This window comes from Podarcis gaigeae (genome assembly GCF_964106915.1).
Source record: "Podarcis gaigeae genome assembly, chromosome: 13".
NCBI classification, from domain to species: Eukaryota; Metazoa; Chordata; class Lepidosauria; order Squamata; family Lacertidae; genus Podarcis; species Podarcis gaigeae.
Genome location: NC_139689.1, coordinates 51,388,110 through 51,414,016, shown reverse-complemented (window position 1 = coordinate 51,414,016; position 25,907 = coordinate 51,388,110). Strand labels below are relative to the sequence as shown.

The 25,907-nt window shown below is 46.8% G+C and overlaps 1 protein-coding gene across 1 annotated transcript in view; it reads left to right on the top strand.

Moving 5' to 3' along the window:
- Nucleotides 1-25,907, top strand: part of COBL (cordon-bleu WH2 repeat protein) — a 1,088,462-nt gene that overhangs the window by 706,241 nt on the left and 356,314 nt on the right. The window lies entirely within an intron of this gene.

The window sequence follows — 25,907 nt, the reverse complement described above, 5'->3', positions numbered from 1 at the left end:
CATGTTTACTTTTATCAGCTTTATATTTCTTAGGGTTTGACAGGATCTAAAATCCATGCTGCGCTTTTTAAGCACCTACTATTCCCCTGTGGCCACACATGCTAGGTCACAAACATCTGGCTTGCTTTAATGTGACCAACAGAGAGAACTCAGATGGGCTATGCAGATGAGTGGAAGGAACTATGGGATGTAAAGAGGAGGAGCTGGTTTTAGGCTCCTGGGTGAGGGTGACCATGGGCAGGAAGCAAACAGGGGTGTACAAAGTGGGAGGCAGAGGGGGCGGGCCACCCTGGGTGCCACTCTGGTGTGTGTGTGACAAGATGGCCCCTGCCTCCCCCCAGCTGTAGAGCGGCCGAGGGTGCGCACGGTCAGTATGGATGCCACCGCTCTCACACGCTGTCCATACGGGCCTCCATATGGGCTGCCGCACATGCACAGTCCGCACGGGATGTCGCTCTCTGTGCAAACAGCAACCCGGACAGGTGCAACACATGAGTGGCATCTCGTACAGTATGTGCATGTGCGGCATCCCGTACGGACCATGCATGCGCAGCAGCCCATACAGTTGCCGTGCGAGAGCGGCAGGCCGTACAGACACCATGTAAGTGGCACCCATACTGACTGTGCGCACCCTTGGTCGCTCTACAGCTGGGGGGAAGCCATACGGGATGCCACACATGCATCGCTGGGGAGTTCGCCCCGCCCCTCGGCGTCCCACCCTGGGTGCTGGAGAGGGTTCCTCCGCCACTGGAAGCAAATGTACCCCTCACCCCAGTGGGTACTTGTTTACATTTTCCCCACTGAGTGGTTGCAATTCATTCAGGACATAGGGAAGACAGAAACCTGGAAGTATTTTAGTTTGCATTATTTCTTCTATAAATATGGGTCCTTGAAATGCCTATTCCTAGGAAGTGGGGGAAGCTTTATTTTACCACTAGCAGTTTTTAGACTAACCGCTGGTAGGGATCTTTCTGAAGGCGGGGGGGTAGAAGAAGAACTAGCAAACGTCTTCTTCTGCAAAGGCTGGAACTGGTACACATTGCTTCAGCCTGTCTTTGCCCAGCTAAAGATCTCTGCCGGTCACTGATCCTGATAGAGCCAGCCTCTCTAGCATGACCCACCAAGGTTAACACAGTCCACCAACCATGTTTAGTGGTCCAACAAGAGGCAAGAAGTTTTGCAAGCTGGAAAAAGTGGTTCACAGCACAATGTGAATTGGCAGTTTTGAATCCAAGGAGCTAGCCATGGAAGACATGGGACCCTCTTTGAGTGTTAATGCTGGAAACCCCTTCATCCTAGATCCAGGTTGTATAAAAAGGTAAGGGACCCCTGACAGTTAAGTCCAGTCGCAGACGACTCTGGGGTTGCACGCTCATCTCGCTTTACTGGCCGAGGGAGCCAGCGTTTGTCCACAGAGAGCTTCCGGGTCTTGTGGCCAGCATGACTAAGCCACTTCTGGCGAACCAGAACAGCGCACAGGAACACCGTTTACCTTCCCACCAGAGTGGTACCTATTTATCTACTTGCACTTTGATGGGCTTTCGAACTGCTAGGTTGGCAGGAGCAGGGACCGAAGAATGGGAGCTCACCCTGTCACGGGGATTGGAACCACCGACCTTCTGATCGACAAGCCCAAAAGAGGCTCAGTGGTTTAGACCACACAGGTTGTATGTATGTAAATAAGCCGTATATCATAAAGACACCACCGTCTCCGCTGTGCTTAGTTTCCAAACGAAACACAAACCTTGGGAAAGTTCTGGGACCCCAGGAATCTCGCACTGCTGTGGAGATTGGGGTGGCATGTAACAGAGAGTGACCCTTCACGTGGAAATAAGAAGCTAAGAAGCTGAACTCAGAAGCCCTTTGTTTGCCATCTAGCACCACAACCCCTGTCTCCCAGGGTTTCCCTATAATGAACAAAGGCACACCCCGGACTCTTATGGAGATTCTGTCAGGCACAAGTTCAGCACATAGGTTTTGTCCTTCTCAGGAGACCCTCCAGAGTGTGACTGATTTTTCAAGTGGCGTTTACCCACTGATCTGGCTGTAGGTGAGTCCCTAGTGCTGTTCAAGTAGACAATTATTTTTAAAATGTGCTTCCACAATGATGACTCTTAGGATTACACCTCCCATTTCACACAGAGACGGGGAATGCAACTACTGTGTGCCATTAAATGGCGATAGCACACACAGTTCCTACTTTAAAGAACTTGTTTAATAGTGTACCCCAGGATCCATAACTGTAGTCAGCATAAATAATTCTGCTAACTTGCCTCTTCATTCTTTTTTTCTTCAAAAAAACCAAACTTTTGTGATGCTTAAATATGTCATTTTAATTGCAAGCCTATAACTCAGAAAACTTTATATGATGATATTGATGTTTTTAACAACTTCTGTGTGTGCAGTACGCATGTGAATTGACCAAGGATAATCCATAATGTCTGCATAATCAGACACTCATAAATTGGGATTGTTATTTATCTAGGCTAGACATGAGGCCTGCAGGGACATGCACAAGAAATTCAGAACATCAGGATGTTTGGATAATCATGGAGGGCTATCTCCAATTTTATTTGTCTTTGCTAAAGGTAAAGGTAAAGGTACCCCTGCCCGTACGGGCCAGTCTTGACAGACTCTGGGGTTGTGCGCCCATCTCGCTCAAGAGGCCAGGGGCCAGCGCTGTCTGGAGACACTTCCGGGTCACGTGGCCAGCGTGACATCGCTGCTCTGGCGAGCCAGAGCCGCACACGGAAACGCCGTTTACCTTCCCGCTGGTAAGCGGTCCCTATTTATCTACTTGCACCCGGAGGTGCTTTCGAACTGCTAGGTTGGCAGGCGCTGGGACCGAGCAGCGGGAGCGCACCCCGCCGCAGGGATTCGAACCGCCGACCTTTCGATCGGCAAGTCCTAGGCGCTGAGGCTTTAACCCACAGCGCCACCTGCGTCCCTTTTGTCTTTGCTACAATTCTGCAATTTTGTGAGACACTCAGTATTCACATTTTGTCTTGAACTTGGCCATAGCAGCAAAGAGGAAAGAAATCAGGAGGCATCTGACTTCTACTGACTTCCAGGAACACTGGGGGTGTAAAAGGAGCCCTAGTTTGGAGGGACAACTTTTAATTTTACATGCTGGCGGTTCTGGGTTTGAATCCAAGGCAAAACACCATGCTAGGAAAGAACAGAGCCTGCCCTCAACCACAACTGAGCCAGTCAGCAGGAACACTGCATGAACCAGTCCCTGGCCCACTCAAGGGGCAAACAGTCCATCTTGCACACTCCCTCCCCCCCATGGCAACCAATGGAACCAAGCCGCCATCCTCTCTCTGTTACCTGATAGGTCAGTCTTGACAAGTAGCATCCTGTCAGGATTCATGGCTCCTCCTTCATTCCTTACCATCCCTCCCCTCTCATCCACCCCCCTCCTTCATAAACCCAGCAGGATTGCCCACCTCACCTGAGGAACCTCAGAGGCCCCATGCCCTCACTGCCCAGGGAAAGGGACTGAGCGACAAAAAAAGAGGCCGCTGCCCCTGAGCCCACCCCTCTCAGGAAGCAAGACTGACTAATAATAATAATAATAATAATAATAATAATAATATATTTATACCCTGCCCATCTGGCAGCCACTCTGGGAGGCTTCCAACAAAAGATTAAAAATAGTCATTAAAAACTTCCCTAAACAGGGCTGCCTTCAGATGTCTTCTAAATGTCAGATAGTTGCTTATTTCCTTGACATCTGATGGGAGGGCGTTCCAGAGGTCAGGTGCCACAACCGAGAAGGCCCTCTGCTAGGTTCCGTGTAACCTCGCTTCTCGCAGTGCGGAAACTGCCAGAAGGCCCTCAGAGCTAGACCTCAGTGTCCGGGCTTAATGATGGGGGTGGAGACGCTCCTTCAGGTATACTGGGCCGAGGCCGTTTAGGGCTTTAAAGGTCAGAACCAACATTTTGAATTGTGCTTGGAAACATACTGGGAGCCAGTGTAGGTCTTTCAGGAGCGGTGTTATGTGGTCTCGGCGGCCACTCCCAGTCACCCGTCTAGCTGTCGCATTCTGGATTAGTTGTAGTTCCTGAGTCACCTTCAAAGGTAGCCCCACGTAGAGCTCATTGCAGTAGTCCAAGCGGGAGATAACTAGAGCATGCACCACTCTGGCGAGACAGTCGCGGGCAGGTAGGGTCTCAGCCTGCGTACCAGATGGAGCTGATAAACAGCTGCCCTGGACACAGAATTGACCTGCGCCGCCATGGACAGCTGTGAGTCCAAAATGACTCCCAGGCTGCGCACCTGGTCCTTCAGGGGCAGAGTTGCCCCATTCAGGACCAGGGAGTCCTCCACACCTACTCGCCCCCTGTCTCCCAAAAACAGTACTTCTGTCTCGTCAGGATTCAACCTCAATCTGTTAGCTGCCATCCATCCTCCAACCACCTCCAGGCATTCACAAAGAAATGCCACATACAGCAAGATGTTTATTGAGCAGCATCTGGTTTGGAAGAGATCTTGGAAAGAAAAGGTAGAGTTGCCAACCAGTCATTCCCCTGTTAATAGCCAATGCTAGCTCAGGCCAGCACCCAGAATGTTCTGAAATGAACTTTCTACTGATTTCTTCTCGGCGTTGATCTTGGATTGATTCTCACATCCCCACTGTTTGTTGTGTAGAGAGGAGGAATCATGAAGCTGGGGGTGAAAGTGCCAATGTGCCCGAGGAGAAGTTGGCAGGCAAAAGGGGAGATCAAACACTCCATCTCTCCATTTTATGTACTCCTAAGAGGTAAATATAACTTCTTGCAGATGGTAGCCTCAAAAAGGCAATACCAAACATCACATAAAAACATTGTTCTCTCTGACAAACAAATATCTCCGACTGGGACCATCTGAGTTTGCCAGTGCGATGTTCATGATGAACAGGCCCTTGCTAGATTTTTTTCTCTTTCCAGTTGGATTGGGGGAGGGAGCCCTGAAGTGGCAGGAATCCAGGCAGAAGATTACCCTCCAGGTCTCTAGTTAATTAGTTGTTTTTTTAAAAAACAAAAAGAGGAGGAGAACTGAAATATACTCAGAGTCGCAAAGTGATTTCATGCTCTTTATTCAGCTCATAGTGGTGAGGAGGAATGAATGAATGTCCCCTCAAAGTATCTGCTTTATATACATTATTTACACAATGGGCTGCACATGATTGGCTAATTCTGGAATTCTACTGTAAGCCAATCAGGTTGTGGATTCACTTATATCTGGAGCATGATTGGGTGGTTCCTGCCAACCAATCATATTGCTGCATTGTTCTAGGACCAATCAGACTGCTGCATTCTGAATCCTATTGTTCTAGGACCAATCAGACTGCTGCAATTTGGATCCTATTGTTCTAGGACCAATCAGACTGCTGCAGTTTGGATCCTATTCAACTCAGTACATAACACCCCTCCCCTCTAAGTTCCAGTCCTGCCCGGGAGGTCGCATTCATAGTCCTCAAGGTACGCCGGCGGCCTACGTGTGCGTTGTGGCCTGGGGTGTTCCCTGGTCCGGGGTTCAGGTTCTGGCTCGTGTTCCAAGGATGCTGGCTGTGATGGGGCTGTTTGGTCTGGCGCAACCGGCTCGCTCAGTTGTGGTTCTGGCTCCAGTGTCCTTTCGGCCTCGCAGGTCCTCTCTGTATTTACTGATTCTGCCTCTCCTGCTGCCCCCTCCTGCTCTATGGGCCTCACTGCCCCGCTGTTCCCTTGGGACTCCTCTGACCTTTCCTCCTCCTGGTTTTCTCCCGGGAATCGTCGCCGTATCTGGTCGCAGTGGCGGCGCCAGCATTGCCCCCCATCCGTTAGCACCTCGTACGACACGGGGCCAGTGACCCTGGTGACTGTGGCAGGTACCCATGCTGGGCCTGCCCCAAAATTCTTTGCGTACACTGGGTCCTGGGCCTTGAAGGTCCGGGGGTTCCTGCCTTCCCCCACCACTACCTCATCCTGAGCTCTATCGGGGTGAAGGCGGTCCAATCTGATTGCAAGGCGCCGACCCATTAGTAGTTCAGCGGGGCTCCGGCCAGTTGTTGAGCTGGGGGTGCTGTGCTGTGCTAGGAGGAATGTGGCAAGGCGGTACTCCCAATCCCCTTGCGTCATGCGGCGAAGGGTGTCCTTGGTGGTCCGCACCATGCGTTCTGCTTGGCCATTGGTGGCAGGGTGGAATGGCGCCGAACGGATGTGGCGGATGGCGTTCTGCGCTGTGAAGGTTTGGAATTCTCCTGACGTGAATGCAGTCCCATTGTCTGAGACGAGAGTGTCAGGGAGCCCATGGGTTGCAAAGAGCCTGCGTAGTACCTGGATGGCTGCGGATGTAGAAGTGGACGGTACCAGTGCAACTTCCAGCCATTTGGTGTAGGAGTCCACCACTATGAAGAATGTTTTCCCCTGAAAGGGTCAGCAAAGTCCACATGCAGGCGTGACCATGGTGCTCGGGCAGACTCCCAGGACTGGACTGGGGCCCTTGGGGAATCTGGGCGGGATTCTTGGCAGGCCTGGCAGTGTTTGACCCAGGCCTCTATCTCTCCATCGATCCCTGGCCACCACACATAACTCCTGGCCAGGGCCTTCATTCTTACTACCCCTGGGTGTGTCTCATGTAGGGCTGTGAGGACCCTTTTGCGGAGGGGCTGGGGAACAACAACCCTGCTTCCCCATAACAGGCACCCCTTGTGGGCCGACAGTTCATGTTTGCGGGTTGTGTAGCCAGCGAATTCTGGCCCAGGACTGCTGCTGGGCCATCCCCTCCACACCCAGTCGAGGACCCGGGAGATGACCCTATCTTTCTTGGAATGGTGTGCAACTTCTTGTGCCTGAATGGGGCGGTCAGGAAGCAGCTCCAGGCTCATAACCTCTTGTGCAGGTGCTGGGTCGGGGCCTGTTTCTGGTAGTGGTAGCCTGCTGAGGGCGTCCGCATGGCCCATCGCCTTCCCCGGGCGGTGAATCAGTGCATACTGGTAGCTGGCAAGGAAAATTGACCACCTGAGGACACGAGGAGACAGCACTTGGGGGGTCTGCTTTTCGGGAGCAAACAAGCCAAGCAACGGCTTGTGGTCAGTCACCACGGTAAAGGGCCGCCCGTACAAGAAATCATGGATTTTTTTTACTCCCTTCACGATTGCGAGCCCCTCCTTGTCTATTTGCGAGTAGTTCCGCTCGGTTGCGTTGAGTGTCTGGGAAAAGTATGCTACCGGTACCTCTCTTCCATCTGGGAGTTGGTGTCCCAGGACAGCGCCAATGCCATAGGGCGAGGCGTCGCATGCTAGCACCACCGGCAGCCTCTCGTCGAAGTGTGCCAAGACTGAGTTTGAGACAAGCAGGTCCTTGACTGCCTGGAATGCAGCCTCCTGGCGCTGGCCCCACACCCAAGGGGCCCGCTTGTCCAGGAGTCTGTGTAGGGGCTCCGCTACCGCCGCTTTGTGGGGAAGGAAGGAATGGTAAAAGTTCAATAGTCCCAAGAAGGCCTGAAGTTCAGTCTTGCTCTTGGGTGCTGGGGCATCACAAATGGCCCGTACCTTGTCCCCAGTTGGGTGGACCCCTTCTGCGTCCACCATAAATCCCAGAAAGTCCACCTGAGGCACTCCTAGTAGACATTTTTCCCGCTTCACCTTGAGACCCGCCATCTGGAAACGGTGCAGAACGGTGCGGAGGCGGTCCTCAAACTCCTCTGGTGTGGGCCCGGCAATCAACACATCATCGAAGAAGGGGGTGACGCCAGGAATCCCTTTAAGGAGCGAGTCCATTAGATTCTGGAATATGCCTGGTGCCACACTGACACCGAATTGCAGCCGCTTTACCCTGAACGCTCCTCTGTGTGTCACAATTGTCTGTGCCTCTGCTGTGGCCTCATCTACTGGAAGCTGTTGATATGCTTGGGCCAAGTCCAGCTTGCCAAAAATTTTCGACCCAGCCAGGGTGGCAAGGACATGGCTGACCACTGGCACTGGGTATGCATGGGCCGTGAGGGCCTTGTTTATGGTACATTTGTAGTCTGCGCAGATGCGGACTGAACCATTAGGCTTGACGGGTGTGACGATTGGGGTTTCCCAGGGGGCATTGGGCACCGGCTCCAGCACTCCTTGCTCCACAAGCCGGTCCAATTCCTCGTCTATACGGGGTTTCAGGGCGAACGGGACCCGGCGGGCCTTTAGCCTGACCGGTCGTACTGCGGGGTCAAGCTGTAGAGCAATGGGGGGGCCCGTATACTGTCCCAATTTCCCATCGAAAACCTCTGGAAATTCCTTGCATATGGCATCCACGTCCACTTGTAAGGTAGTGTGGTTCACCCCGGTGATGGCTAGCCCCAGTGGTCCAAACCATGCCAATCCCAGTAAGCTAATGTAGGGGCCCTTGACCACAAGCAAGTCCAGTTGCCGCGTCCGCCCTCGGTATTGCACCCTGAAGGTCCCCACCCCCATTGTGGGGACCTTACGTTTCTGGAAGTCCCGGAGGGTGAATGGGGCTGGCCTGAGTTTGGGACCCCCAGTAGGACACAGTTTCCTTAAGGTCCTTGCCGAGATTATGGATAGATTTGAACCCGTGTCAAGCTCCATGCGGCATGGGGCCCCCTCTATCCGTACCTCTACATAAATTTTCTCTATGTTGGGGTAGGGCAACTGGTATACCTGGACGTCCGTGAGCTCCGTCGAGTTGCCTTGGTGCGTTGGGCCCCGGGACCTGGGGCTCTTGGATTGGTCATCTGATGCCTGGCGTCGGGTGGGCCGAGCCCGACACACCCGGGCGATGTGTCCCAATTTTCTGCACTACCTGCACTCTACGTTGCGGAAACAGCAGGTCCTCCTCTCGTGACTTTCCCCGCAGCTTGCGCAGTTCCCTCCTTCTCGTCGAGGCAGCTGTGGTATGTGGGCTGCTTGAGTGCGCTGCTGTACTCGGTGCACCTCCTCCCTGTCGGATCCTGAGTCGTTGGTGAGGTCTTCGTGGTGGACCCTCGGTTGGGACGGCTGGCTCGGCCGTGCCTCTTGCGTCGACCTCTCGGCAGCTTCCGTTGCCAGGGCCTCCTCCAGAGTGACCTGGAACGTTAGGTCCTTCTTAGCGTAGAGGCGTCGTTGCAGCTTCTCATCCTTCAGGCCACCGACGAGGCGGTCCCGAAGCATGTTCTCCAGCTCTGAGAAGTTGCAGAACCGGGCGGTTTGGCGGAGAGAGGTCACAAACCCAGTTATGGTTTCCCCAGGGGCTTGCCGCTTTGCGTAGAAGGCATTTCGACGAGCCACCACTGAGGGCTCTGGCGAAAAGTGCCCCTTAAGCTGTTCCATTATTGTTTTGTATGGAACAGTAGCGACGTCTTCAGGCGCAAGGAGAGCCCAGGCGATTTCAAATGTCTCCTCTCCGCAGACGCTGAAGAATATCGCCCTCTTCTTGGCGTCTTCTTCATCGGTGACCCCTTTGGCTTCTAGGAGGAAGGTAAAACGGGAGGCGTACGCTTCCCAGTCTCCCGTTGCTGGGTTGAACGGTGAGAAGCTGCTGTCGGTTGCCATTCTGAGTTCCTTGTGTCCCGGAGCTGAAGCCTGGATACACGGTGCGAGGCAGCGGTGCGGCAGGTGGCGGTGCTGCGGTGCTGTGCGTGGCAGTCAGCTCAGCGGGATCCCACCTTCGTCGCCAGTGAAATATACTCAGAGTCGCAAAGTGATTTCATGCTCTTTATTCAGCTCATAGTGGTGAGGAGGAATGAATGAATGTTCCCTCAAAGGAGGAATGAATGAATGTCCCCTCAAAGTATCTGCTTTATATACATTATTTACACAATGGGCTGCACATGATTGGCTAATTCTGGAATTCTACTGTAAGCCAATCAGGTTGTGGATTCACTTATATCTGGAGCATGATTGGGTGGTTCCTGCCAACCAATCATATTGCTGCATTGTTCTAGGACCAATCAGACTGCTGCATTCTGAATCCTATTGTTCTAGGACCAATCAGACTGCTGCAATTTGGATCCTATTGTTCTAGGACCAATCAGACTGCTGCAGTTTGGATCCTATTCAACTCAGTACATAACAAGAACTGTGATTTATCAAGGGAGCAAAAGGAAGCCTGAAAGGGTGGACCTCAGTATATAAAATTTAAAATACTTCAAATGCCACAAGAGTTACTACATGTTATGAAGAGGATTTAATGTAGTGGAAGTCAAGGCAGCAGCAAACCTGCTGATTCCCCCTTGAAACTCAACGCTGTATACCTGAAAGAGCATCTCCACCCCCATCGTTCAGCCCGGACACTGAGGTCCAGCTCCGAAGGCCTTCTGGTGGTTCCCTCACTGCAAGAGGTGAGGTTACAGGGAACCAGGCAGAGGGCCTTCTCGGGGGTGGCGCCTGCCCTGTGGAACACTCTCCCATCCTTCTACTTCTCAAGAAGAGAAGTATAACTATACAAGTACAGTCATACCTCTTCTTACGTTCAGGTCAGGTTACGTTCTTTCAGGATACGTCCTGTGGTGACCTGGAAGTAACGGAATGGGTTGCTTCCGGGTTTTGCCACTCGCGCATGCGCAGATGCTCAAAATGATATCATGCGCATGTGCAGAAGCGGCAAATCGTGCCCCACGCACGTGCAGACGCGGGGTGCGTTCTGCTCATCTTGCGAATGGGGCTCCAGAACGGATCCCGTTTGCAACCAGAGGTACCACTGTATTTGAAGACACCTCAAGTATGGAGAAGTTTTTAACGTTTGATGTTTTATTATGTTTTTGTATATGCTGAGATTAGGGGTGTGAAATGTAAGAGAAACGTTGCTAGAGTTATTGAAACTTTATTTCCTCTGCTTTCAAAACATCTTTTGCTCTTGCAGGAACTTCCAAATTCCAGATTTGCCTAGAAATATGTGTCACCCCTCTTTGGATAATTTCACCAGCCTACATATTCCCCAGAGCATTCATATTTAACTTTTAGCCAAAACGTAGTGTGGCACATCACTGCCACAACTGCAGCATCTGTTAGGATTTCTCCCCAGAATGCAAACAAACAGTACAATGCAGAAGGGAGGTCTGTGACGCACCCCTTAGGCCTGCCCAGCTCTCCACCCGCCACTTGGGAATACAGTGGTAACTTGGGTTAAGAACTTAATTCGTTCCGGAGGTCCGTTCTTAACCTGAAACTGTTCTTAACCTGAAGCACCACTTTAGCTAATGGGGCCTCCTGCTGCCACCATGCAATTTATGTTCTCATCCTGAAGCAAAGTTCTTAACCTGAGGTACTATTTCTGGGTTAGTGGAGTCTGTAACCTGAAGCGTCTGTAACCCGAGGTACCACTGTACTTTTAAAATGCCTGAAGCACAAGTAGCTTGCACCAGTTTGAACGGGAAGACTTGGTAGGGAAAGCAGCAAACAAAATCGGAAAACTATTATTCTGGAAAAAGTGCTGCAGTGATTAAATGCCATTCCAGCATCTGGGGTGAAAGGTATGCTTTAGTATGCGGCAGCAAGAACAATTGAGAATGTGGCAGCACCTACCAGATCTAGCTAAGTAACTGGAGCAAAAATCATTATGGACTGAATATAAGAAGTTGCTGGGCTCCAGCTTCCATCGTTTCTAATCATTGTCCATGCCAGCTGGCTTTGATGGAGTCCAACAACATCTATAAGGACAGAGATTCCCATCCCTCTTTCACATACTTGCTACAAGAAGCAGCAGTGTAACAATGGCGTAAATCCAGAGAATACTTTGCCACATGGAAAGTACATCCAGGAAGAAACTATTCCTGTAAGAATATTTTTTAAATGATATGCATCAGGATTGTGCTTTCATTTAGTGCCCGAAGTGGAATCTATTTCTATTGTCACAAAGCAGTGTCAATCTAGCTTTTTCTTTTTCAGAAAAAGAGAGCATTGTGCTAACATTAGTTTAAAACAAAAACGGATGAGATGTTGGTTTGTGCTATTCACTCAAACCAAATTTTCTCATCAAAGTGACTTGGCTTGTCTACCGTTTGCTACCATTAGAGATAAGGGACATGGGTGGCACTGTGGTCTAAACCACTGAGCCCCTTAGGCTTGCCGGGGTGAGCTCCCGTTGCTCGGTCCCAGCTCCTGCCAACCTAGCAGTTTGAAAGCACGCCAGTGTGAGTAGATAAACAGGTACCGCTCCGGCTGGAAGGTAAACGGCGTTTCCGTGCGCTGCTCTGGTTTCGGTGTTCCGTTGCGCTGGAAGGGGCTTAGTCATGCTGGCCACATGACCTGGAAAAACTGTGTGTGGACAAACGCCGGCTCCCTTGGCCTGTAAAGTGAGATGAGCGCCACAACCCCAGAGTCGTCTGCGTCTGGACTTAACTGTCAGGGGTCCTTTGCCTTTACCTTTTTTTACCATTAGAGATGGTTAAACAGGAAGATCCCCTGAGAAAGCCTTACAGCACTGCAGTGTTGGCACAATTATTTTGCAGTCTAGAATGAAATTTATTCAGGCTTTTAGGGTTTGTGTTGCTTTTTCCAGCACGTTGCCATACATCTGGGTTTTCCCTGACATTTTGCTGATTCTGCAAAATTGCCCCCTTTTACACCAGAAAACCAGGACATGTCTGGAATTTTCCTGACGTATGGCAAGCCTATCTTAGGGCAGCCTGCTTCTCAGGATTGCTGCAATGCTATGCATGTATATTAGAATAACCTATGAACGTAAATTTGCTTTTTCTTCTTTCTTTTTTCTGTATTTTCTTCTTTTCTTTTTTCTTAATTGTTTTTTCTTTAGTTTTCTTTTTGGAGCATGAGATTGTAAATTCTTTGTATAAGTGTGTAAGTTAAATTAATAAAGATTATTTAAATTTTCCAAAAAAGAAAAAAAGAATAACCTCAGGCACATTTCCCTGAGCTTCCAAGTGGAGAATACAAACCATGCTAACAAATAAATATGATTCCAGTTACAGATAGGTAGCCGTGTTGGTCTGCCATAGTCAAAACAAAAAAAATTCCTTCCAGTAGCACCTTAAAGACCAACTAAGTCAGTTCTTGGTATGAGCTTTCGTGTGCATGCACACTTCTTCAGATACACCAAATAAATATGATGTTTAGATAAGGTAGAATGTGCACATCACGGCAATGAAACAGCATGCTAAGAAAGACGATGCTAAAAATTAGTAATGTAGATGAGGAAATGTGAGCAAAATATTTGATCTTAAGGAAGAAAAGCTATGGTATTTCTCTCCCTTTGCTCCAGCATTGTGCCCGAGTACCAGCCTGGAAAAAAAGAAAGCACACATTTTAAATAATAAAGGAAGACAAATGGATCCACTTTTCCCTCTTTTATCACGCGTCAACTGCATTTTCCACTACCAAAGCAGCAGCCTATTGTTTTCCTTCAGGTTCATCATTTTTAAGTCACAAAAACATTAGCGTTTATCTACCCCGTAGATCCTCCAGGCCGCTGGAGAGGCAGAATCCCAGAACACTATCAATTTCACACTGTTCTCACTTGCTAGTTTTTGTTTTTCTGTTTCACTGCTGCACACCAGTTGTTGCCTGTTCTTTGGGACTCAAATAAGGAACATTAAGCATGTTATACATCTGATCTGATAGCAAGCGGCAAGGAAATAATGTGCCTCACTAAAGGCTACTGAGTAATCTCAGCAGTCATGGGAGAGTGCTGCTTGTGGATCAGTAGCCCGTTCAGAAACAGAAAGCAGCAGAAATAAATGGACATATCTCATAATTAACTGGGGGGGGGGGGATTCAGGAAGTCAAGGACCCCTCAAGGATCAGAACTGGGTGAGCTAGAATCATAGAATCATAGAGTTGGAACAGTCATCTAGTTCCAAGGTTCCTTGCAATGCAGGAATCTCAACAAAAAGCATCCATGACAGATGGTGTGTGTGTTTTGAACTTGTTCATAAATGATCTAGAATGAGCAGCGAGGCAACACCGTCTGCTGATGACATGAAATAGTTCAGGGTGGTTAAAACGAAAAGGCATCATGAAGAAGTCAAAAATGTTCTTCCAAAAAGTGTGGTGTAGTGGTTAAGAGTGGTAGACTCGTAATCTGGTGAACCGGGTTTGCTTCCCCGCTCCTCCACATGCAGCTGCTGGGTGACCTTGGGCCAGTCACACTTCTCTGAAGTCTCTCAGCCTCACTCACCTCACAGAGTGTTTGATGTGGGGGAGGAAGGGAAAGGAGATTGTTAGCCGCTTTGAGATTCCTTAGGGTAGTGATAAAGCGGGATATCAAATCCAAACTTTTCTTCTTCTTCCCAAACTGAGTGAATGAGACAGTAAAATGGCAAAAGCAATTCAACGCAAGCAAGTATAAAGCAATGCACATTGGGACAACCCCCTCCCATCCAATTAACATTAGGGATGGGAGAGGAATTTGATTCAGTTTGCATTTAAAGCATTTTCCCCCCAAATTCACAGTTTTTGAAACAACATGAGAACTGAAACACATCCATCCTTTGAAATTTGCAGACCCAACTTTTGCAATACAGTTCTCCAACCAACCAAGTTTAGAGAAATGCACATATTAGGGGGAAATGTGTAAAAATGTATATATCAGTGAAAATAGCGTACAAAAATGCATTATATTAGAAGCTGCAAAAATAGGTACATTAGTCAAAACAATAGACAAAAATGTGCTTATTGGGAGAAACTCACACTAAAATTATGAATAATTTTCATGAGGGTTTTTTTATTATTTGCAAATTGCTGCAGAAACCGGAGAACTGGATTCAAGATTACTGCAAGATGTACATTATGAAAAAATAATAGCAACTGCTGATGGTATATTATATATAAAAAAGAGAAGTTATGCCAATCAGTTCAGTTCATAATACGGTTCACAGAATTCTCCCTTTCTGGACCAGGAATTTTGACGTTCTGGTGCAGTGTTGTCTTTTAAGAGAGTTCAGAGGAGGATTATAAATGCAGAACTCATATACCATTTAGAGTTTCTAGGATTCTGGACTCCTGCTGGGAAACAAAAATGCATTTATTTTCTTTCCAGTTGCCCAGTTTAATCCACTTTTTAAATATAAAAAAGGCTTGGAACCATTGGGATTGGGTTTTTGCAGTTACTAGGCTGGATCAGGTATTACAACACATCCAGTTTGGGGAGAAATGGTCAGAGCTGCCACCTGAGGGACCCGTATTTATTGAAATATTCCCAGTTTGTTGCATTTTGGCAGCACAAGTGAGGGACCCCAACTCACTGATTTAATACTATGCTTTCATTTGCGTACTAGACTCTGAGAATTTCTGTGGTGAAAATAAAGGTAAAGGTTCCCCTGGGGTTGTGGCACTCATCTTGCCTTACTGGCCAAGGGAGCCGGCGTACAGCTTCCGGGTCATGTGGCCAGCATGACTAAGCCGCTTCTGGCGAACCAGAGCAGCGCACGGAAACACCATTTACCTTCCCACCGGAATGGTATCTATTTATCTACTTGCACTTCGTGCTTTCGAACTGCTAGGTGGGCAGGAGCAGGGACGGAGGAACAGGAGCTCACCCTGTCAAGGGGATTTGAACCGCTGACCTTCTGATCGGCAAGTCCTAGGCTCTGTGGTTTAGACCACAGCGCCATCCGCTCTCTGATTTAATACTATGCTTTCATTTGCATACTAGACTCTGGGAGCAAGTGCATACCTTCCAAAATTTCTGCGGTGAAAATAGGGATGCCCTATTCAAGAGGAAGAAGAAGAAGAAGAAGAAGAAGAAGAAGAAGAAGAAGAAGAAGAAGAAGAAGAAGAAGAAGAAGAGCAACAACAACAACAACAGTAACAACTTTATTATTTATACCCCATCCATCTGACTGGCTTGCCCCAGCCACTCTGGGTGGCTTCGAACATATATAAAAACTTAATAAAACATTAAGCTTTTTTTTTTTACATAAAAAACTTTACAGGGCTGCTTTCAGATGTCTTCTAAAGGTTGTATCTCCTTGGCTCAGGGGTCACATAACTCCACACCCTCCAACATTTCTCCGATGAAAATAGGGATGTCCTAAGGGAAAGCAGCATATTCTGGGATCAATTCAGAAACCAGGACGGCTTCTGTAAATCCAGGACTGTTCTTGGAAAATAGGGACATTTGGTAGGATCTGCAAGTGATAAGTAATTCAAATACTGAATAAATAGTAAGCATGACTTGTCTGGTGTTACCTGAGAAGTGTGTGTGTGTGTTCAAGAGAAAGAGTGCTACTTTCCAGACTTACAATTCTTGTTCTGATAATCTTACGTGTAACAATGCCTGATTCTCAGTCCCTACACAGATACCGGAATGAAAAGCTACCTTGCCAGTGGCTAAACTAGGCTGCTATTTGCTTGTTGTTTTCTGAGAAATATTCCGCGTTTTAAAGCAACGCTGCTCTTCTGCAGGGAATGAATAGTAGCAGAGGCCAGAGGGAAGAAAATGCATTTCTTTAATTCAGCAAACACTCGAAGAGACCCTGGGGTTTATATAGGAGGAACCGGAGAGGCAGTGCTTTCTGATTGCTCGGTTCTTTGCTAGCTTAAAGGGCCCTCATTTCTCTGGAGCATCACTTGGTAGAAACAGCTTTGACTCTGAGGTTTTCCAAAATGTGCAACCAATACCTATCCTTGCAAATGGAAAAGTTATCATGCCACTCCACATAGAATAAGAAAACATCTAAGGGGAGAGAATTATTTCACAGATGAAGGGGAAAGGCAAACAGACAAAGGGAAACAATCAAAACCAAAGGCAAGGCATTAAATGAGATCAAGCAAAACAATCTCCAAGCCATCACTGATTTTCTTAAATATTGCCTTTTATTACCTTTCACTAACCACTTTGTCACAATGAAACACTCCATTATTAGAGAATACAAACAACAGATGAGCCGGCTGCTTTTATCACCAGGAGCAAGGATGGCCAAGAGGGAGAAGTATTTTAGCATCAAATACCCACAGGCTGAATAATAAGACGAGCGAGCTTTTACGTGATAGCGACATGAAACATTAGATTCCAACTTCTTAATAAATTGTATGACACAGCTTAAAGAAATCTAATTTTATCTCAGCCTCCCACACAGTAAATCCTCCCACCACATTTCTTTGGTTCTGCCCTACTTCTTTCCTCTATAATTAGCTGCTTAAAAGGTTTTGGATCATGCTAATAATGGGCAATTTAGATATGCAGAAAATGAAGTGTTTTCTGGTCCTTTAAAGCTGCACAGCACAATTGTCATTAAAACAGAAACTAAGAAATTGTGAAGAATTTCTTTGCAAGAGCAGTAAGGGCAGCTGTGGAATTTATAGGAAGATAATTGCATTTCCAGCTAGGCAACAAGAAAAGCATTATCATTACTGAGGGTATGGTACAATCTTAAACTATCCTGGATCTGAGTAGATTGGTCTAGAACAGCCTCCCCCAGCCTGGTACTCTTCAGATGTTTTGGACTACAGTCTAAGCCAGTATGGCTTTTGTTGTTGTTGGTTAGTCGTTTAGTCATGTCCGACTCTTCGTGACTCCCTGGACCAGAGCACGCCAGGCACTCCTGTCTTCCACTGCCTCCTGCAGTTTGGTCAAACTCATGTTCGTAGCTATGAGAACACTGTCCAACCACCTCGTCCTCTGCCATCCCCTTCTCCTTGTGTCTTTCCCAACATCAGGGTCTTTTCCAGGGAGTCTTCTCTTCTCATGAGGTGGCCAAAGTCTTGGAGCCTCAGCTTCAGGATCTGTCCTTCCAGTGAGCACTCAGGGCTGATTTCCTTAAGAATGGAGAGGTTTGATCTTCTTGCAGTCCATGGGACTCTCAAGAGTCTCCTTCAGCACCACAATTCAAAAGCATCAATTCTTTGGCAATCAGCTTTCTTTATGGTCCGGCTCTCGCATCCCCAGTATGGCTTAGAGAAGGCCCAAGACATTTTGCTTCCTGAGGCAAAATACAAGATGGCACCACATTCCAGACTGGCAATCTAAACCACACTGCCAATGGGACAGCAAACCCCCACACGCAGCAGGTAGGCTTAGGGGTCCAGGGCAGCTCTGGCATCCCCACAACTTGCTGTTGCCCCCTGCCCATCCCTGAGCCGACCTCCTCCATTTGTCCATTGGTGGGGTGTTAGCCCTGAGCATGGCCAACGATCAGGGATGATGGGAGTTGTTGTCCAAAACATCTGGAGGGAACCAGCTTGTGGAAGTATTAAATACTTGTGTTCACCCACAGCTTTTGCCCACTTCTGTCACAACCTCAAAGCTAAGCATTAAGTGGAGGGGGGGGGGTTGCTATCTTTTCGCTGGCCATTCTTAGGTGCAGCTGTTCTCCATCAATTTACTTCTGGGCCAGGGTGCTGTTAAAATCATAGGTGCACAACAAGTAATAGGTGCACAACATAGATGTATTAATGCATAATACATCTGGGTTTGTTGCTAAAGCATTATATATTGATATTACAGATACTACCATGGTAACCCTCAGTTCTCCTCTGGAGAAATAGTCTCCTCATTTTTGCAATTTGTAGGTTGCTTTCCTTGTGTGGACAGAATGTTTGAGGCTTATGGTGCCTTTTGTAACAAACAGCTTGAGGTCCTCAAATGCAGCAGAATCCTCTTTCAGGACCCTATGATTTATTTTTGTCATCCCCCTTTAAAATTTGTGCTGCTTTTAAATTCTAAAATCTGAGATTTAGATATTGGAAAAATATATTATATGAATTGAAACAAGTTAATAATTTGCTAGTCAAATTTATGAATTTAGGATGCAGGAACAAGAGATGTGAGGAAGTCCAAAGATGAGAATGAAATGTGGATATTGGAAAATACTATGTTATTATGTATGTTTTTTATTGTGTAAACAAAAACTTAATAAATATTATTATAAAAAAAATAAAAATAAAATTTGTGCTGCTTTTGCTGGACAGATTTGAACTGCCAAACTGCTTTCTTTAGTCTACCTTTGGCCTACCAGCTGGGATGTGATGGAGAATGAAATTAGAGGGGCTTCCCAAGCAGAAAGTGTTGTAGCACTGGGTGACTGCAGTTATATTCACGTAGCGTGAGTAAATGCATGTCTTGGTCACAAGGTAAAAATTTCCAGAAACCCTAAATGACTGTGCTGTAAAACAAATCTCTCCAGAATACTGGTTGGAAGGGGTTATTCGAAACCATCATAACAGATAGAATGTATGTCACAGAGTACCAAGTCCCAGAAGATGCCAGCATGGTTAATGAGTAGAGTCAAGAAAGCTATTAGAGTAGAGTCAAGAAAGCTATTACAAAAAGCCTTCCTTCAAGAAGTGAAAATTTTGACCAAATGAGGACAAAAAGAAGTGGAACGCAACCACTGGCAAAAATAAAATAAAATGCAAGCAGACAATAAAGGATGCAAAGAAGAAGAATTTGAGGAGCAGACTGCTGAAAACATTTAAATCAGCAATAAAAAAATGTTTTAAGTACAGGTGACAACCATTTTAGGCATATCCAATTGAAGCACGATCACTGATGCGCAGATCCTTTTGGACCCAGAAAAGGTTGGAACAGGTGGAATGGGGGATGGAACAGGGGTGAGGCAGGACAGAATGGGACGTAACAGGGTTCTGCCAACATGTGAGGGGCCAGGTATTGAACCCCTGTGCAATATGGTTGTCACCTTTACATTAGTAGCCAAAGATCAGAGAGGGAAGCACTTGGACCTTTGGATGACAAGGGATTCAAAGATGTACTATAGGAGGACCAGGAGATTGCAGGGAAGCTGAAAGAGTTATTTGCATCCATCTTCACAGTAGAAGACCTAGGGCAGATTCCTGCGCCTGAACTACTTTCACAGGAAAGTAGCCTGAGGAACTGAGGCAAATAAGGGTGACCAAAAAAAAGTTCTTGGCCTTGTTGACAAATTAAAAATCAACAAATCATTGGAGCCAGATGGTATCCAGCCAAGAGTAAAATATTAGATGGCTTATCTTCTAACCGAAATATGTAACTTGTCATAATTGCCTTCTGTGCCTGAGAACTGGCCAATGCTGCATTTTTTAAAAAGGGATTTCGGAAATTGCAGGCCACTTTGCTTAATGCCTGATCAGGGGAAACTGATGATAAACACACACTCCTCTCTCATAAGGAAGAGTGTCTTGTATCCTCAGACTGCTAGCAAATATTTACCTTGGATAAATTTAAAAAGAGAAAATTAAAATTAAAAGCAGTTCAGTGTTTATGTAAGTGTTTATGTTAATTAGCTGGAGAAGTTAGTGTTTGTTGTTTTCTTACCATCTGAGCTATTTTAATCTGTGTAATTATCTGGAGTTTTCCTTCCTTGTTGAGTTTTGTTTCAGTAAAGTCTATGTATGATTTTATGAAATTTGGTCTGGACCCTTTAATTTGGACCACGCTTTTCGGACCAAGGGCCATCCACTGCATTTTCACACCCAGCACATGACATGGCAGCAAACTGGGATTTGTAACCGAGTCCACACAGGGAGTTGCACCTCACCCTGACTCCCTGATCAGTGTGTCTGTATTATACACTTTTCAAATGCATGATTATCTCATACATTATAAATTTTGATGTTCAGCTAAAAAAAAAAAGATATTAAGCATAAACCTAAATAATGTAATGTGTGAATTGGCCTTAGATCTCTTAAGATAAACAGCTTCATTTGCTGTAGTTGATGGGCAGCAGCCTCACTGGTCCTTCCAGAGATCCCTTTTATCATGAGTTCATGATGGCTTGTGCTCATTATGCTATTGGGGCAGTAACACATGATCCTGTTTTCAATACCATTTGTGCCTGCAAAAGTTTTGGGGCGATCACGCCGGTTCATTTCTAATCCGTGCATTTTCCATAGCTCCGTGGTGAAATCTCATTAGCCTCTTATACCACAAATGTTCTGGTTTGTTTTTGTCCTTCTTTCGTTGCACTATACAGTTGTACCTCAGGTTACAGACGCTTCAGGTTACAGACTCCGCTAACCCAGAAATAGTACCTCAGGTTAAGAACTTTGCTACAGGATGAGAACAGAAATCGTGCGGTGGCAACGGGAGGCCCCATTAGCTAAAGTGGTACCTCAGGTTAAGAACAGTTTCAGGTTAAGAACGGACCTCCAAAACGAATTAAGTTCTTAACCCGAGGTACCACTGTAACTCCTCCAGACATCAATAATGTGGTAGCATCAAGGAAGCATCACAGAGCAAGCCAAAGCAGAACAACTCTGCGCTATTATTGTGTCAAGATCATATTGCGTGTTAAGATCCCAAGACCTCCCCCAATAAATAAAAACACAGTTGACACGGAATTTAGTTTAAGGTTAATGGCATAATTTTGGCCACAATTTTATTGATTACAGATCATGAGTGGTTTGCTTAGGCATTGGTTCCCGACTAGCTGCACCTGAGCTTAGCAGGACAGCACTGACGCCTGGACTCCGGCAGACGTCAGTAAGGGAAAACATCCTGGGGGAGCATTGGACCAGGCTCAGACTCAAGCTCACTCCAAATGCTCCCAGGGACTCTGGCATGGCCCTGGCCCCTGGAAGGGGATTGGACAAAAGCAAGACGAGCCCCTGGATTCCTTTAACGGAATACCCTTTTGCTCATTGGAGGGGCAGGTGTGACAACCTTCCCTCACCACACCTTGAACCAATGCCTAACCGCCAAACCTTACGAAGTTGTGACTATTTGCTATGCGGTAGGCAAAACCCAAGTGGCACCAGCCAATCAGCCAAATGGGAAAATTCCTACCGGGCCCCTGTCCCAAAAGCCATGATGACCCATGATGGCATAGCAAGGTCATAAAGGTAAAGGTAAAGGGACCCCTGACCATTAGGTCCAGTCGTGACCGACTCTGGGATTGCGGCACTAATCTCGCTTTATTGACCAAGGGAGCCGGTGTACAGCTTCCAGGCCATGTGGCCAGCATGACTAAGCCGCTTCTGGCGAACCAGAGCAGCACACGAAAACACCGTTTACTTTCCCACCAGAGTGGTACCTATTTATCTACTTACACTTTGACGTGCTTTCAAACTGCTAGGTGGGCAGGAGCAGGGACCAAACAACGGGAGCTCACCCCGTCGCGGGGATTCAACTGCCAACCTTCTGATCAGCAAGTCCTAGGCTCTGTGGTTTAACCCACAGCGCCACCCGTGTCCCAGCAAGGTCATAATGGACCCTAAATATAGGGAGGGTGGGTGGGTGATTTGATGCACGAAGCGAAAAAAGGAAGCTCAATGCAATGTACAGCGGTAGAAATAGGTCCCTCGGTTAATGCATGAAACGATCCCATTGGCCAGATTTACCCCAGCAACTGAGGGACCACCAATCAGGTTGCTGTGGCTATCCAATCACTCACACCCACAACATCAGTGAGGTCAGACAGCAAAGTGTGCCCTCTGGAAGGAGGACATTATTTGCAGAACACATCCGCAATAAAACACCAGTCTGAAGAAACCCAGTGGCATGGCCTGTGAATCAATGGAGCAAATTCCTTCTCATAGTGTTAAGATTCAGCTTATTAAAAGCAAGCAGAGTTTGATATGGGATCTGTAAATTTAGCTCCCCAAAAGATGGAGGCAAAAGTAAAACCTCCATAGGGACTTAAAGTGTCTGGTGTGTTGAGGATCCAGCTGTGTCTTCTTGTCAATCTTCTCAGGTAGTCAAAATGAACCGGTAAACAATTTGTACACATAATTATCAAGGAGCGTATTTGCAGTTCAGTGCCTTGCGTTGGACCTTGAAAGATTGCACCATACTTAAAGTAAGGGGAAGATAGGGGATTTTTTTGAGAAAAGGTCAGTTCTTTATTAAATCTATTTTTCAAGGTGAATGCAGCTGTATGCAAAGTTGTGCCTGAAAGCCTGTGGCCTCTTGGTACGTGTTGCAAATCAGGTTTGTTCAGTCAAACTTAAACAATAAGCACCAAGCAGTTCTGTGATTTAGTCTTTGAAATCGCCGTGTACACATCACAATCTTGGGGGATAAAGCTTAGCTGCATATTGAAAAGATAGCCTGATATATTGAGAATATTTACCATCACCAGCATCTTATGATCTGCCTCAAATACCTGCTTCTCCTTTGTTTAGTTTTCTTGAACTCACCTTCAAGACAGGTAGCATGATCCCTTAGAAATTTTGTAAAATAAAAGCTGGCGGTGCAATGAATTGACTGTCTTCCCAAATATTTTAAAGGATTTAGGAAGGAATCATTGCATCCATTTAATGTAGAATGAACTGAAGACACAGGTTCATTCAAATATTGAATTTGCCTCCACAGACCGATCATATTCATATTCACTCAAAAATAAGGTCTGTTGTGTTCAATGAAGCTTTGTCACACAGAACCAAAACTGACACTGCCTGTCACTGTAAAATTCCCTAGACTTAGATCTCCATTTGCATCTCAAGCACCAACCTCCAAATATAGAAGGAGCAGCTGGCAGAGGAAAGTGGGGTGCCTTCTAATGTTTTCTATGGGTTAAGCAAGTGTTATCTGTGCATATGTGCTGGACCCGGCAATCCTCATGATCCAATGGATTGGATGCTGTCCCCATCTGTCAACCACGACCTCAACTGTCCATAGAGCATTAAAAGAGGCATTGTTTTAGAACTGTTTGATATGCTTTCTTTAGCTACTTCCTATTTCTCCCTCCATATATATATATATATATATATATATATATATATATATACTGGGCAATTTTGCCCCTTGCCAGCCTTCCACCAGTTCCTCCTAGATTCCCTCTACTCCAGTGGTTGAATTGGGAATGGACTTGGGTGGAGCAGAGGGGCAGCTGAGGCTGGGGTCAGACGGCTGACTGGCTGCAAGTCTGGCAGGAAGGTGCGGGGAGAGAACCTTCCTACCTCTTGAAGGATCAAAGGCTCCCATAAGCAGAGGTTTCGATCCTGGGCAGCGCTGCTTGCTGGCTGTTGCCGCTCTGCTGCAGAAGATTCAATGTGCATAGAAGCGGTTCGCAAAGGAGCAGCAGCACCCAGCAAGATGGAAACTCCCTGTGTGGGAGCAGCACCATTCCTGCTCTCAGTTCCTGCTCCTCATGACCATATGTTGAAGATAGGGTTCTTAGGACCCTTAGCCCCATGGTGTAGTGGTTAAGAGCGGTAGACTCGTAATCTGGTGAACCGGGTTCGCGTCTCCGCTCTTCCACAGCTGCTGGGTGACCTTGAGCCAGTCACACTTCTCTGAAGTCTCTCAGCCTCACTCACCTCACAGAGTGTTTGTTGTGGGGGAGGAAGGGAAAGGAGACACCTTAGGGTAGTGATAAAGGGGGATATCAAATCCAAGCTCTTCTTCTTCCCAGTTGCTTTGAGGATGTATCCAGGACAGGTGGTCTCCAGGTCATCACAGTTTGTGGTCCAGGCCACAGAACAGATGGAGGAGCCTGTGCCCAGACCTGGCGTAAGTCCAGTAGGAAACACAGGTTGGCTGCCCCTTAAGGTGTGAAATAGGCAGGGAAAATGCCTTTGTGCATTTCATTGACTGAGAAGTACTGTCAGTCTTGGCTGTTCAACTGGAAAACTCTTCTCAGTGTCCTCCTATTTGCTCTTTGGCTTTTCTTTCTTTCTTTTTTTGCAGGTCTAGCTAAGTGTCAGGCTCCATTGCTTCCTATCCCTATCATCAGTTCTGTTCCGTTAAAGTGGAACATTTTAATTGCTCTTTTTTTCTGAGACAGGGGGAGTCTAGTCTAAATATATCTCAAGAGTGTGTGCGGGGGGGGGGGGGGACATTTGACATAGCTACTATAATCAAGAGCCAAAAAATAAACTTTAAAAATAAGCCGAATCCTTGACTGTGTTACTTTTTCTGTCAGGAAACATTTTGAGGCTTGTTGGCTCCCTTCTTAACTTGCAGAGTGAACCTGAACAATTACAGCTCCTTCCCAGTTTTGAACAAAGATACTCCATTTTTTAAAGGCTTTCCTGTTTTAAAAGTAATGAAGCATTGCTTGTCTAAAGCCACTCTTAACAGTTTAAGCACATATTAAATGCTGGAGAATGCCTTGTTTAAAAAAGTGGCTAAGTGCTGTTTTGTTTTGTTTCGTTTAGCTGCTGTCTTGTATTCAATACATTGACTTATGAAATGTCTCAATGAACTATTTTACATAGCAAGACTTCATCTCGTCACATCTCAACCTAATTTCATGTGGGTGACATGGAGGGAAAACTAGAGAAAGGGGGAGTGGGAAAGAGAGAGAAAGGGCTGACAGAGCTCAGGTTTAAATACCATGGAGGAGCCCCATTGTTGAAATATATTTTGGCCTCCACATATCTTGCCCATAATCAATATTCTCACCTCTGGTGCCACTCAAATGGGTTTCCAGAAACAGATGCCTACGTTGTTGGAAAGCCTTGACTTGTGACACTAATTGGAATTTTAAAGGAACTCATCACAGGGAGGAGAGAGACTACACAAAGAGGCATTGTTAAATAATTACACTGTTCCGTTGCATATTATATAGCCAGCATAGTTCTTTTACACTTCCTAAAATATCTGAAATAGGGTGCTGCCAACCAACCATCTCTCTCTGAAAATTGCACACATTAAAATGCATTTCATTCTCACTGAAAATTCCATTAGAGCCAGACAAAGATATTTTACTGCCCTCAAAGGAGATGTAAGGCACAACCCAAGTTATGCATCTCAGGGGTTCCCCGCAATGCTATAGAGTTTGCTGGTATGGAACAAATAAGTCTGCCTGGTCCTCTTTTGTGACACTGCAAGGAATCCTGGGATGCAGACACACAACTACATTCAGGCACATCTGCATATCTGGCAAAAGCAATGATCGATGCCACAGTGCACAAAATGAACTGTCCAATTTACCCTTTAATTTATCTTAAGATTGGGTTCCCTAACCCACCTGGGATCCTTTTTCGCAGCCTGGCAGGGAGAGTGTGTGTGGAGGGGCGCAGGCTTGCTCCATCCTGGCATGACCACACTGCCAAGGGAGGAGGTGTGGCCACATTGGCAATGGGAGGAGGAACCTTCTCCTCAAGAGCCGATGGTTCATGCTT